The sequence below is a fragment of the Arachis hypogaea genome, chromosome 3 (genome assembly GCF_003086295.3).
Source record: "Arachis hypogaea cultivar Tifrunner chromosome 3, arahy.Tifrunner.gnm2.J5K5, whole genome shotgun sequence".
NCBI classification, from domain to species: Eukaryota; Viridiplantae; Streptophyta; class Magnoliopsida; order Fabales; family Fabaceae; genus Arachis; species Arachis hypogaea.
In genome coordinates this window covers 61,998,397-62,010,233 of record NC_092038.1, presented here as the reverse complement: position 1 = coordinate 62,010,233, position 11,837 = coordinate 61,998,397, and the positions used below count along the sequence as shown (strand labels likewise).

General features: G+C 38.6%; 1 non-coding gene across 1 annotated transcript; it reads right to left on the bottom strand.

Annotated features, from left to right (window-relative positions):
• Positions 1-1,213: 1,213 nt before the first annotated feature.
• LOC112793688 (small nucleolar RNA R71) lies at positions 1,214-1,321 on the bottom strand. Its single transcript, XR_003198389.1, has one exon. It is a non-coding gene; the product is annotated as a small nucleolar RNA R71 (small nucleolar RNA).
• Positions 1,322-11,837: the final 10,516 nt, after the last annotated feature.

Sequence of the window (11,837 nt, the reverse complement as noted above, 5' to 3'; positions counted from 1 at the left end):
ATTCAAATTTTTTCAAATTTTCATGTTTTAATTCATAACTTTAAAATCTTATCTTTCCACATTTTCAAAAATCCTTGCTAATAATTAATGTTTCAATTCAAAAATTTCAAGTTTGTTACTTTCTTGTTAAGAAAGGTTCAATTTTTGAATTTTAGAATCATATCTTTTAAATTCTTGTTAGTCAAGTGATTAATTTTAAAAATCAAATCTTTTTCAATCATATCTTTTCAAACATATCTTTTTAAAATCATATCTTTCAAACCTTTTTCAATCATATCTTTTTAAATTTTGATTTCAAAATCTTTTTTCAAAATTCTTATCTTTTCAAAATTTATTTTCAAATCTTTTTCAACTAATTACTATTTCTTATCTTTTTCAAAACCACCTAACCACTTTTCAACTTCCAATTTTTGAAAATTAATAACCACTTTTTCAAAAATCTTTTTTATTAAATAATTATTTTAGTTTTTAATTTTCGAAAAACTCTCTCTCTCAGCTCTTTCTATTTATTTGCTAACACTTCTCTTCTACTTATAATTAGAACCCTCTCTCTCCCTCTGTGTGCGAACTCTTCTTATTCTCTCTCTACCTCATTCCTCTATTCTTCTTTTCTTCTGACACATCAAGGAATCTCTATACTGTGACATAGAGGATTCCACTACTCCCTTTTGTTCTCTTCTTTTTTATATGAGCAAAATCAGGGATAAAAACATTCTTGTTGAAGCTGATCCTAAACCTGAAAGGACTCTAAAGAAGAAGCTAAGAGAAGCTAAAGCACAACACTCCGGAGAGGACCTTTCAGAAAATTTTGAAAAAGAAGTAGACATGGCAGCCGAACCCAACAACAATGCTAGAGATGCAAGGAAGATGCTTGGTGACTATACTGCACCAACTTCTAACTTTTATGGAAGAAGCATCTCAATTCCTGCCATTGAAGGAAACAACTTTGAGCTTAAGCCTTAATTAGTTTCTCTAATGGAGCAGAATTGCAAGTTTCATGGACTTCTATGGATCTTAGCTGAATTCTTGCAAATCTGACACTGTTAAGACCAATGGGGTTGATCCCGAGGTCTACAGACTTATGCTTTTCCCCTTTGCTGTAAGAGACAGAGCTAGGACATGGTTGGACTTACAACCTAGAGAAATCCTGAACTCTTGGGATAAGTTGGTCAATACTTTCTTGTCCAAATTCTTTCCACCTCAAAAGATGAGCAAGCTTAGAGTGGAGGTCCAAACCTTCAAATAGAAGGAATGTGAATCCCTCTATGAAGCTTGGGAAAGATACAAGCAATTAACCAAAAGGTGTCCTTCTAATATGCTTCCAGAATGGAGCATCATATGCATATTCTATGATGGTTTGTCTGAATTGTCTAAGATGTCATTGGACCATTCTACTGGTGGATCTCTTCATCTGAAAACCCCTGTAGAAGTCCAGGAACTCATTGAGATGGTTGCAAATAACCAGTTCATGTACACTTCTGAAAGAAATCTTGTGAATAATGGGATGACTCAGAAGAAAGGAGTTCTTGAAATTGATACTCTGAATGCCATATTGGCTCAGAACAAAATATTGACTCAGCAAGTCAATATGATTTCTCAGAATTTGACTGGATTGCAAGCTACATCCGGCAGTGCTAAAGAAGCCTCCTCTGAAGGAGAAGCTTATGACCCTAAGAATCCTGCAATGGAAGAGCTAAATTACATGGGAGAATCCTATGGAAACACCTATAATCCTTCATGGAGAAATCATCTAAATTTCTCATGGAAGGATCAAAAGAAGCCTCAATAAGACTTCAATAATAATAATGGTGGGAGAAATAGGTTTGGCAATAGCAAACCTTTTCCATCATCTTCTCAGCAACAGACAGAAAATTCTGAGCAGAGCCTCTCTGGCTTAGCAAACATAGTCTCTGATCTATCTAAAAACACTCTCAGTTTCATGAATGAAACAAGGTCCTCCATCAGAAGTTTGGAGGCACAAGTGGGTCAGCAGAGTAAAAGAGTTACTGAAACTCCTCCTAGTACTCTCCCAAGCAATACAGAAGAGAATCCCAAAAGAGAGTGCAAGACCATAACTATAACCAAAATGGCCGAACCTATAGAGAGTGAAAAAGCAGTGATTCCCAGTGAGGAAGACCTCAAGGGACGTCCACTGACCAATAAGGAGTCCCCTATTGAGGAACCAAAGGAATCTGAGGCTCATACAGAGACTATAGAGGTTCCACTGAACTTACTTTTTCCATTCATGAGCTTTGATGAGTATTCTTCCTCTGAGGAGGACGAAGACACTGTTGAAGAGAAAGTTGCTCAGTATCTAGGAGCAGTCATGAAGCTGAATGCCAAGTTATTTGGTAATGAGACTTGGGAGGATGAACCTCCATTACTCTTCAATAAATTGAATATATGGATTTAGCAGACATTGCCTAAAAAAAACCGGATCCCAGAAAGTTCCTAATACCTTGCACCATAGGCATTATGACCTTTGAAAAGGCTCTGTGTGACCTGGGGTCAGGTATCAACCTCATGCCACTCTCTGTAATGGAGAAACTAGGGATCTTTGAGGTACAAGCTACAAGAATCTCACTAGAGATGGCAGACAAATCAATCAAGAAACTAGGGATCTTAGAGGATGTCTTATTAAAGGTTGAAGGCCTTTACGTCCTTGCTGACTTCATAATCCTAGACACTAGGAAGGATGAGGATGAATCCATCATCCTTGGAAGACCATTCCTAGCCACAGCAAGGGCTGTGATTGATGTGGATAGAGGATAGTTAGTCCTTCAATTGAATGAGGACTACCTTGTGTTTAAGGCTCAAGGATCTCCTTCTGTAAACATGGAGAAGAAGCATGAAAAGCTTCTCTCAATACAGAGTCAAGCAAAGCCCCACACTCAAACTCTAAGTTTGGTGTTGGGAGGCCACAACCATGCCCTAAGCATCTGTGAAGCTCTATAAGAACTTCCTGTCAAGCTATTGACATTAAAGAAGCGCTTATTGGGAGTCAACCCAATTTTAATTATCTATATTAATGACTTTTTCATTTTATTTTCTAGTATTAGTCTATGTTTCTTTAGGTTGATGATCATGTGGAGTCATAAAAATAACTGCAGAATTAAAGCAGGAATCAAAAACAGCATAAAAAATATCACACCCTGGAGGACGAGCTTACTGGCATTTAAACGCCAGTAAGGCTAGCAAATTGGGCGTTAAATGCCAGAACTGGCAGCCAGACTGGCGTTTAACGCCAGAAAAGGGCAGCTAGTGTCTGGCTGGCGTTAAACGCCAGTAAGTGTAGCAGAATGGGCGTTTAACGCCCAGTCTGACAGCATTTTGGGTGTTTAACGCCAGAACTAGCAGCCAGACTGGCGTTTAACGCCAGAAATGAGCAGCAGTCTGGCGTTTAACCCCAGAAATGCCGCACAGAGGGTGTTTAAATTCCAGAAAGGTGCAGGGATGAGAAATCCTTGACACCTCTGGATCTGTGGACCCCACAGGATCCCTACCTATCCCAACTCACCCTCACTCATTTTTACACCTTTCCGTAACACTCTTCCCCAAAATAACCTCCACCAATCACCTCTATTTCTCCTCCAAAACCATCATACAACCCACCTACCCCCACCCATTCAAATTCAAACTATCTCCCTCCCAAACCCAACCCCTATTACAAGAATTCCCTCTCCACCCCACTCCTATATAAGCCCATCATCACTGCTTTATTTTCACACATCATAACCACCTAAAGCCCCCCTAGCCAAACCATTCACACACCTCCATCTCCTCCATCTCTTCTTCCTCTAATCCTTTCCTTCTTTTTTTTTTCTTGAGGACAAGCAAACCTTTTAAGTTTGGTGTGGAAAAAAGCTCTACATTTTGTTTTTTCCTAACCATTAATGGCACCTAAGGCCGGAGAAACCTCTAGAGAGAGGAAAGGGAAGGCAGTTGCTTCCACCTCTGAGTCATGGGAGATGAAGAGATTCATCTCACAAGCCCATCACTAAAAAAAGGATGGAGCAAACAAGAGAGCCCACTCATGGACCTCAACAAGAGCATGAGGAAGTTCCTCATCAAGAAATCCCTAAGATGCCTCAAGGGATGCATTTCGCTCCAGACAACTATTGGGAGCAACTCAACACCTCTTTAGGAGAATTGAGTTCCAACATGGAGCAACTAAGGATGGAGCACCAAGAGCACTCTATTATCCTCCATGAAATCAGAGAGGACCAAATGGCCATGAGAGAGGAGTAACAAAGGCAAGGAAGAGATATTGAGGAGCTTAAGCACTCCATAGGATCTTCAAAAGGAAGAATTAGCCGCCGTTACTAAGGTGGACCCGTTCTTTAACTTCCTTGTTCTTATTTTTTCTGTTTTTTGGTTTTTATGCTTTATGTTTTGTCTATGTTTGTGTCTTTATTACATGATCATTAGTGTCTAGTGTCTATGTCTTAAGGCTATGAATGTTCCATGAATCATTCACCTTTCTTAAATGAAAAATGTTTCTATTCGCAAAAGAACAAGAAGTACATGAATTTCAAAATTTATCTTGAAATTAATTTAATTATTTTGATGTGGTGGCAATACTTTTTGTTTCTGAATGAATGCTTGAATAGTGCATATTTTTTATAGTGAAGTTTATGAATGTTAAAACTGTTGGCTCTTGAAAGAATAATGAAAAAAGAGAAATGTTATTGATAATCTATAAAATCATAAAATTGATTCTTGAAGCAAAAAAAAGCAGTAAAAAATACAAAGCTTGCGAAAAAAAAGGCAAAAAAATAAAGAAAAAGAAAGAAAAAGAAAAAGCAAGCAGAAAAAGCCAATACCTCTTTAAACCAAAAGGCAAGAGCAAAAAGCCAGTAACCCTTTGAACTAAAAGGCAAGGGTAAAGAGGATCCAAGGCTTTGAGCGTTAATGGATAGGAGGGCCCAAAGGAATAAAATCCTGGCCTAAGCGGCCAAATCAAGCTGTCCCTAACCATGTATTTGTGTCATGAAGGTCCAAGTAAAAAGCTTGGGACTGAGTGGTTAAAGTCGTGATCCAAAGCAAAAGAGTATGCTTAAGAACTCTAGGCACCTCTAACTGGGGACTTTAGCAAAGATGAGTCACAATCTGAAAAAGTTTACCCAGTTTTGTGTCTGTGGAATTTATGTATCCGGTGGTAATACTAGAAAACAAGATGCTTAGGGTCACAGCTAAGACTCATAAGTAGCTGTGTTCAAGAATCAACATACAGAACTAGGAGAATCAATAACACTATTTGAATTATAAGTTCCTATGGATGCCGATCATTCTGAACTTCAAAGGATAAAGTGAAATGCCAAAATTGTTCAGAAGGAAAAAGCTACTAGTCCCGCTCATCTAATTAGAAATAAGCTTCATTGATGTTTTGGAATTTATTGTATATTCTCTTTTTTTTATCCTATTTTGTTTTTGGTTACTTGGGGACAAGCAACAATATAAGTTTGGTGTTGGGATGAGCGGATAATTTATACGCTTTTTGGCATTGTTTTTACACAGTTTTTAGTATGTTTTAATTACTTTTTAGAATATTTTTATTAGTTTTTATGCAAAAATCACATTTCTGGACTTTACTATGAGTTTATGTATTTTTCTGTGATTTCAGGTATTTTCTAGCTGAAATTGAGGGACCTGAGCAAAAATCTGATTCAGAGGCTAAGAAAGAACTGCAGATGTTGTTGGATTCTGACCCTCCTGCACTCGAAGTGGATTTTTTGGAGCTACATAGGACCAATTGGCGCGCTCTCAATTGCGTTGGAAAGTAGACATCTTGGGCTTTTGAGCAATGTTTAATAGTTAATAATTTGCCCGAGATTTGATGGCCCAAACTGGCGTCCAAACGCCCACTAGATACCCTTTTCTGGCCTAAAATGCCAGAACTGGCACCAAAACTGGAGTTAAACGCCCAAACTGGCATCCAAGCTGGTGTTTAACTCCAAGAATGGCCTATGCACGTGAAAGCTTCAAAGATCAGCCCAAACACACACCAAGTGGGCCCCGGACGTGGATTTTGGCACTATCTGCACTTAGTTACTCATTTTCTGTAAACCCTAGTAACTAGTTTAGTATATATAGCACTTTTTACTATTTTATTGGGAGTCTTTGAACCCTTTTATAATTTATCATTCGATTAGGGAGGCTGGCCATTCGGCCATGTCTAGACCATTTTTTCTTATGTATTTTCCAATGGTGGAGTTTCTACGCCTCATAGATTAGGGTGAGGAGCTCTGCTGTTCCTCATGAATTAATGCAAGTACTATTGTTTTTCTTTCAATTCACACTTACTTATTCTCCAAGATATATTCTTGTACTTAATTCAGTTAAGTCAGACTGAAGGGGTGACCCGTGATAATCACCCATTATCTTCATTACTCGCTTAGCCAAAATCCGCGTGCCTGACAACCACAAGCGGTCTACATGATGTTCAACGTAGTCATTGGACAACAGCTAGAGTATAGTCTCTTGGGTCTCTGATCCGTGATTTACATCGTCTCTCCTGACAACAAAGCATCCGAATCTGAGATTAGAACCTTCGTGGTATAGGCTAGAAACAATTGGCAGCATTCCTGAGATCCGAAAAGTCTAAACCTTGTCTGTGGTATTCCGAGTAGGATCTAGGACGGGATGATTGTGACGAGCTTTAAACTCACAACTGTTGGGTGCAGTGACTGTGTGCAAAAGGATCAACGGATCCTATTCCGACACAAGTGAGAACCGATAGATGATTAGCACTGCGGTAGCTGTGCCTAGTATTTTTCATCCGAGACGAGAAATCCGACAGTTGATTAGCCATACAGAAACTGTAGCCGGACCATTTTCACTGAGAGGATCATACAGCTTGCCATGGAAGGGAGGACGCATGATTGGATGAAGGCAATAGGAAAGCAGAGGTTCAGAAGCAACAAAGCATCTCCAAATGCTTATCTGAAATTCCCACCAATGAATTACATAAGTATCTATATGTTATTTTCTGTTTTATTTATCCTTTAATTATTAAAATCTTATAACCATTTGAATCTGCCTGATTGAGATTTACAAGATAAACATAGCTTGCTTCAAGCTGACAATCTCTGTAGGATCGACCCTTACTCGCATATGGTTTATTACTTGGACGACCCAGTGCACTTGCTGGTTAGTTGTGTGGAGTTGTGAAAAGTGTGATCACAATTTCGTGCACCAGTCAGCAGCTACCACAATTAGAGGAGGGGCAAGCTTCTGGTGCAATAGACTTAAGCCAAATGCAAAGAGCCATTGAAGAAATGTCTCAGCAATATATGAGAGCACAGGAGCAACAACAAGAGCAATATTTGAGGGGTTAGGAGCAGTAAGAGAATTGGCAGTTGAAGATGATGGAGCAACAAGAAAACTTCCAGATGAAGATAATAGTCCAGCAGAGAGAATTCTAAATAAGGATTCTGGAGCAGCAAAGGGAACAATTTAGTCATTCTCGAGAATCATTCGACAAATTGTTTCAATAGCAAGCTGAATAGGAGAAGTACCTCCAGAATCTTCATCAATGGAAGAATATATACCACACATCTGGAGAGGCTCGGCACCTAGATAGGATTGATTATGATATAGAGACTCAATCAAAGCTGAACTACATAGTCTGCGGCATGCCAGTGGTGAACAGAGAGATCAAACCATTCATCGAGTGCTAGAAATTGGTAAACAAGCAAAGAGCAAGAGCCTATAGAAATGTAGAAAGAATGGAACAAAGGCTGAAGGATACTGGATTCTGGGATAATGTAGATAAGTCTTGGCCTCAGAGACGCCCTACTGAAGAGCCACAAGAAACAAACAAGAAGAGGAAGCAAGAGCCAAAGAAGAAAGGAGAGTCCAGTAAAGAAAAAGAGCACAAAAAGTATAGGTGGTGGAGTTCCTTCATAAATCTCAATAAATAAGGAAGATGTATATCTACAACATGATATGCCTTCCAAGTTATGTAGTTTTTTTCATGATCCATACATTAGGTTTTGTACGTCTATGTTTTGAATAAGTTCTGCATTTTGTCTTTTACCTTTTTCTCTTAATTTTCAATTAGGTGATCTAGCCAGGATGTTTGCATCATTTCATCCTACTTGGATACATGTCTTGTTTCCCTTCTGCATCAATAAGAGCAAATGATCGAAACATAGAGTAACTGTCCAATATGGTAGGAATGAAAATAAGTTCAGTGGTGGTGAATGTTTGAATGTTTAAGTAAGCTCACTAACAAAAGGACAGAGGTTAGAATGTTCCCCTATAGCATGAACTAGACTGCTGTCTGTGAAATCTTAATCAATAAATACCCTTGAATAAGAAGGAAAGGAAGAAAAAGCCAAGAGTTGGCAAGCAAAAAAAATAAATAATAAGGCTAGACACTAATAGCTTGAACCTTAGGATATATGCCTGTGGTGCTATTGTATTAGGATCTGCTTGGATTATTAGGTTCTGAGGAGTATTTCAAAACTTGGTAACTTGGATTAACTAATCCGGGATTACTGGTATGCAAAATTGTGATTCACACTTTTCACAACTCCGCATAGCTGACCAGCAAGTGCACTGGGTCGTCCAAGTAATAAAACCTTACGCGAGTAAGGGAATCCCATAGAGATTGTTGGCTTGAAGCAAGCTATGGTCATCTTGTAATTCTCTGTCGGGCGGATTCAAATGGTTATGAGTTTTTGATAATTAAAAGATAAGTAAAGCAGAAAATAAGATAGGGATACCTATGTAATTCATTGGTGGGAGTTTTAGATAAGCGTTTGGAGATGCTTTGTTGCTCCTGAACCCCTGCTTTCCTATTGTCTTCATCCAATCATGCGTGCTCCCTTCCATGGCAAGTTGTATGATCCTCTCAGTGAAAATGGTCCGGCTACGGTCTCTGTACGGGAAATCAACTGTCGAATTTCTCGTCTCGGATGAAAAATACCAGGCATAGCTACCGCAGGGCTAATCATCTGTCAGTTCTCACTAGCGTCGGAATAAGATCCATTGATCCTTTTGCACACTGTCACTTCGCCCAACAGTCGCAAGTTTGAAGCTCCTCACAGTCATCCCTTCCCAGATCCTACTCAGAATACCACAGACAAGGTTTAGACTTTTTTATCTCAGGAATGATGTCTAATGTTCTAGCCTATACCACGAAGATCCTAGTCTCAGATTCAGATGCTCTGTTGTCAGGAGAGACAATGTGAATCGTTGATTAGAGACCAAAGAGAATATACTCCGGTTGTCGTCCAATGACTACGTTGAACATCATGTAGACCACATTGTGGTTGTCAGGCACGCGGATCTTGGCTAAACGAGTACTGAAGATAGAGGGTGATTGTCAAGGGTCACCCCTTTAGTCTGACTTAACTGAATTAAGTACAAGAGTATATCTTGGAGAAGAAGTAGGCGTGAATTGAATGAAAAACCATAGTACTTGCATTACTTCATGAGGAACAGCAGAGCTCCTCACCTTAATCTATGATGTGTAGAAACTCCACCGTTGAAAATACATAAGAACAAAGGGTCTAGGAATGGCTGAATGGCCAGCCTCCAAAAAGGGTTCAAAGAACTCCCAAAAGGTCCAAGACTTCGACTACAATAGTAAAAAATGCTATTTATACTAAACTAGTAAACTAGGTTTACAGAGAATGAGTAGATAGTGCAGAAATCCACTTCCAGGGCCCACTTGGTGTGTATTTGGGCTGAGCCTTGAAGCTTTCACGTGCATAGGCCATCCTTGGTGTTAAACGTCAGCTTTGGTGCCAGTTTGGGCGTTTAACTCCAGAAAAGGGTCTCTAAGTGGCGTTTGGATGCCAGTTTGAGCCATCAAATCTCGGGCAAAGTATGGACTATTATATATTGCTGGAAAGCGCAGGATATCTACTTTCCAACGCAATTAAGAGAGCGCCAATTGGGCTTCTATAGCTCCAAAAAATTCGTAGCGAGTGCAGGGAGGTCAGAATCCAACAGCATCTACAATCCTTTCTCAGCCTCTGGATCAGATTTTTGCTCAGGTCCCTCAATTTCAGCCAAAAAATACCTAAAATTATAGAAAAACACAAAAACTCATAGTAAAGTCCAGAAATGTTAATTTTGCATGAAAACTAATAAAAATATAATAAAAGTGAATAAAACATACTAAAAACTATGTAAAAACAATGTCAAAAAGCGTATAAATAATCCGCTCACCACAACACCAAACTTAAATTGTTGCTTCTCCCCAAGCAACTGAAAAGAAGAGAATATACTATAAACTCCAAAATATCAATGAAGCTTAGTTCTAATTTGATGAGCGGGACTAGTAGCTTTTTGCTTCTGAACAGTTATGGCATCTCACTTTATCCTTTGAAGTTCAGAATGATTGGCATCTATAGGAACTCAGAATTAAGATAGTGTTATTTATCTTCCTAGTTTAGTATGTTGATTCTTGAACATAGCTACTTTATGAGTCTTGGCCTTGACCCTAAGCACTTTGTTTTTCAAGTATTACCACCGGATACATAAATGCCACAGACACATAACTGGGTGAACCTTTTCAGATTGTGACTCAACTTTGCTAGAGTCCCCAGTTAGAGGTGCCCAGAGTTCTTAAGCACACTCTTTTTGCTTTGGATCATAACTTTAACCACTCAGTCTCAAGCTTTTCACTTGGACCTTCATGACACAAGCACATGGTTAGGGATAGCTTGATTTAGACGCTTAGGCCAGGATTTTATTCCTTTGGGCCCTCCTATCCATTAATGCTCAAAGTCTTGGATCCTTTTTACCCTTGCCTTTTGGTTTAAAGGGCTATTGGCTTTTTCTGCTTGCTTTTCTTTTTCTTTCTTTTTTTTCTTTATTTTTCACTACTTTTTTTTCGCAAGCTTTTTCTTTTTCACTGCTTTTTCTTGCTTCAAGAATTAATTTTATGATTTTTCAGATTATCAATAACATTTCTCCTTTTTCATTATTCTTTCAAGAGCCAACAATTTTAACATTCATAAACTTCACTATAAAAAATATGCACTGTTCACACATTCATTTAGAAAACAAAAAGTATTGCCACCACATCAAAATAATTAAACTAATTTCAAGATAAAATTTGAAATTCATGTACTTCTTGTTCTTTTGTAATTAAGAACATTTTTCATTTAAGAAAGGTGAGAATTCATAGGACATTCATAACTTTAAGACATAGACTCTAAATACTAATGATTATGTAATGAAGACACAAACATAGATAAACGTAAAGCATAAAATATCGAAAAAAACAAAAAAAATAAGAACAAGGAAATTAAAGAACGGGTCCACCTTAGTGAAGTTCTTATGGAGTGCTTTAGCTCTTCAATGTCTCTTCCTTGCCTTTGTTGCTCCTCTCTCATGGATCTTTGATCCTCTCTTATTTCATGGAGGATAATAGAGTGCTCTTGGTGCTCCATCCTTAGTACTTTTGGTGCTCCTATCCATAGTTGCTCCCAATAGTTGTGTGGAGGAAAATATATTCCTTGAGGCATCTCGGGAATTTCTTGATGAGGGAATTCCTCATGATCTTGTTGAGGTCTATGAGTGGGCTCTCTTGTTTGCTCCATCCTCTTTCTAGTGATGGGATTTTGAGATGAATCTCTCCATCTCTCATGACTTAGAGTTGGAAGCAACTGCCCTCCCTTTTCCTCTTCTTAGAGGTTTCTCCAGCCTTAGGTGCCATTAATGGTTATGGAAAAATAAAAAGCAACGGTTTTTCCCACACCAAACTTAAAAGGTTTGCTCGTCCTCAAGCAAAAGAAGAAAGAAATGAGGAGAAAAAGAAGAAATAGAGTAGATGGAGGTGTGTAGGAATTCAGCCAAGGGGGTGAAGTGTTAGAGAT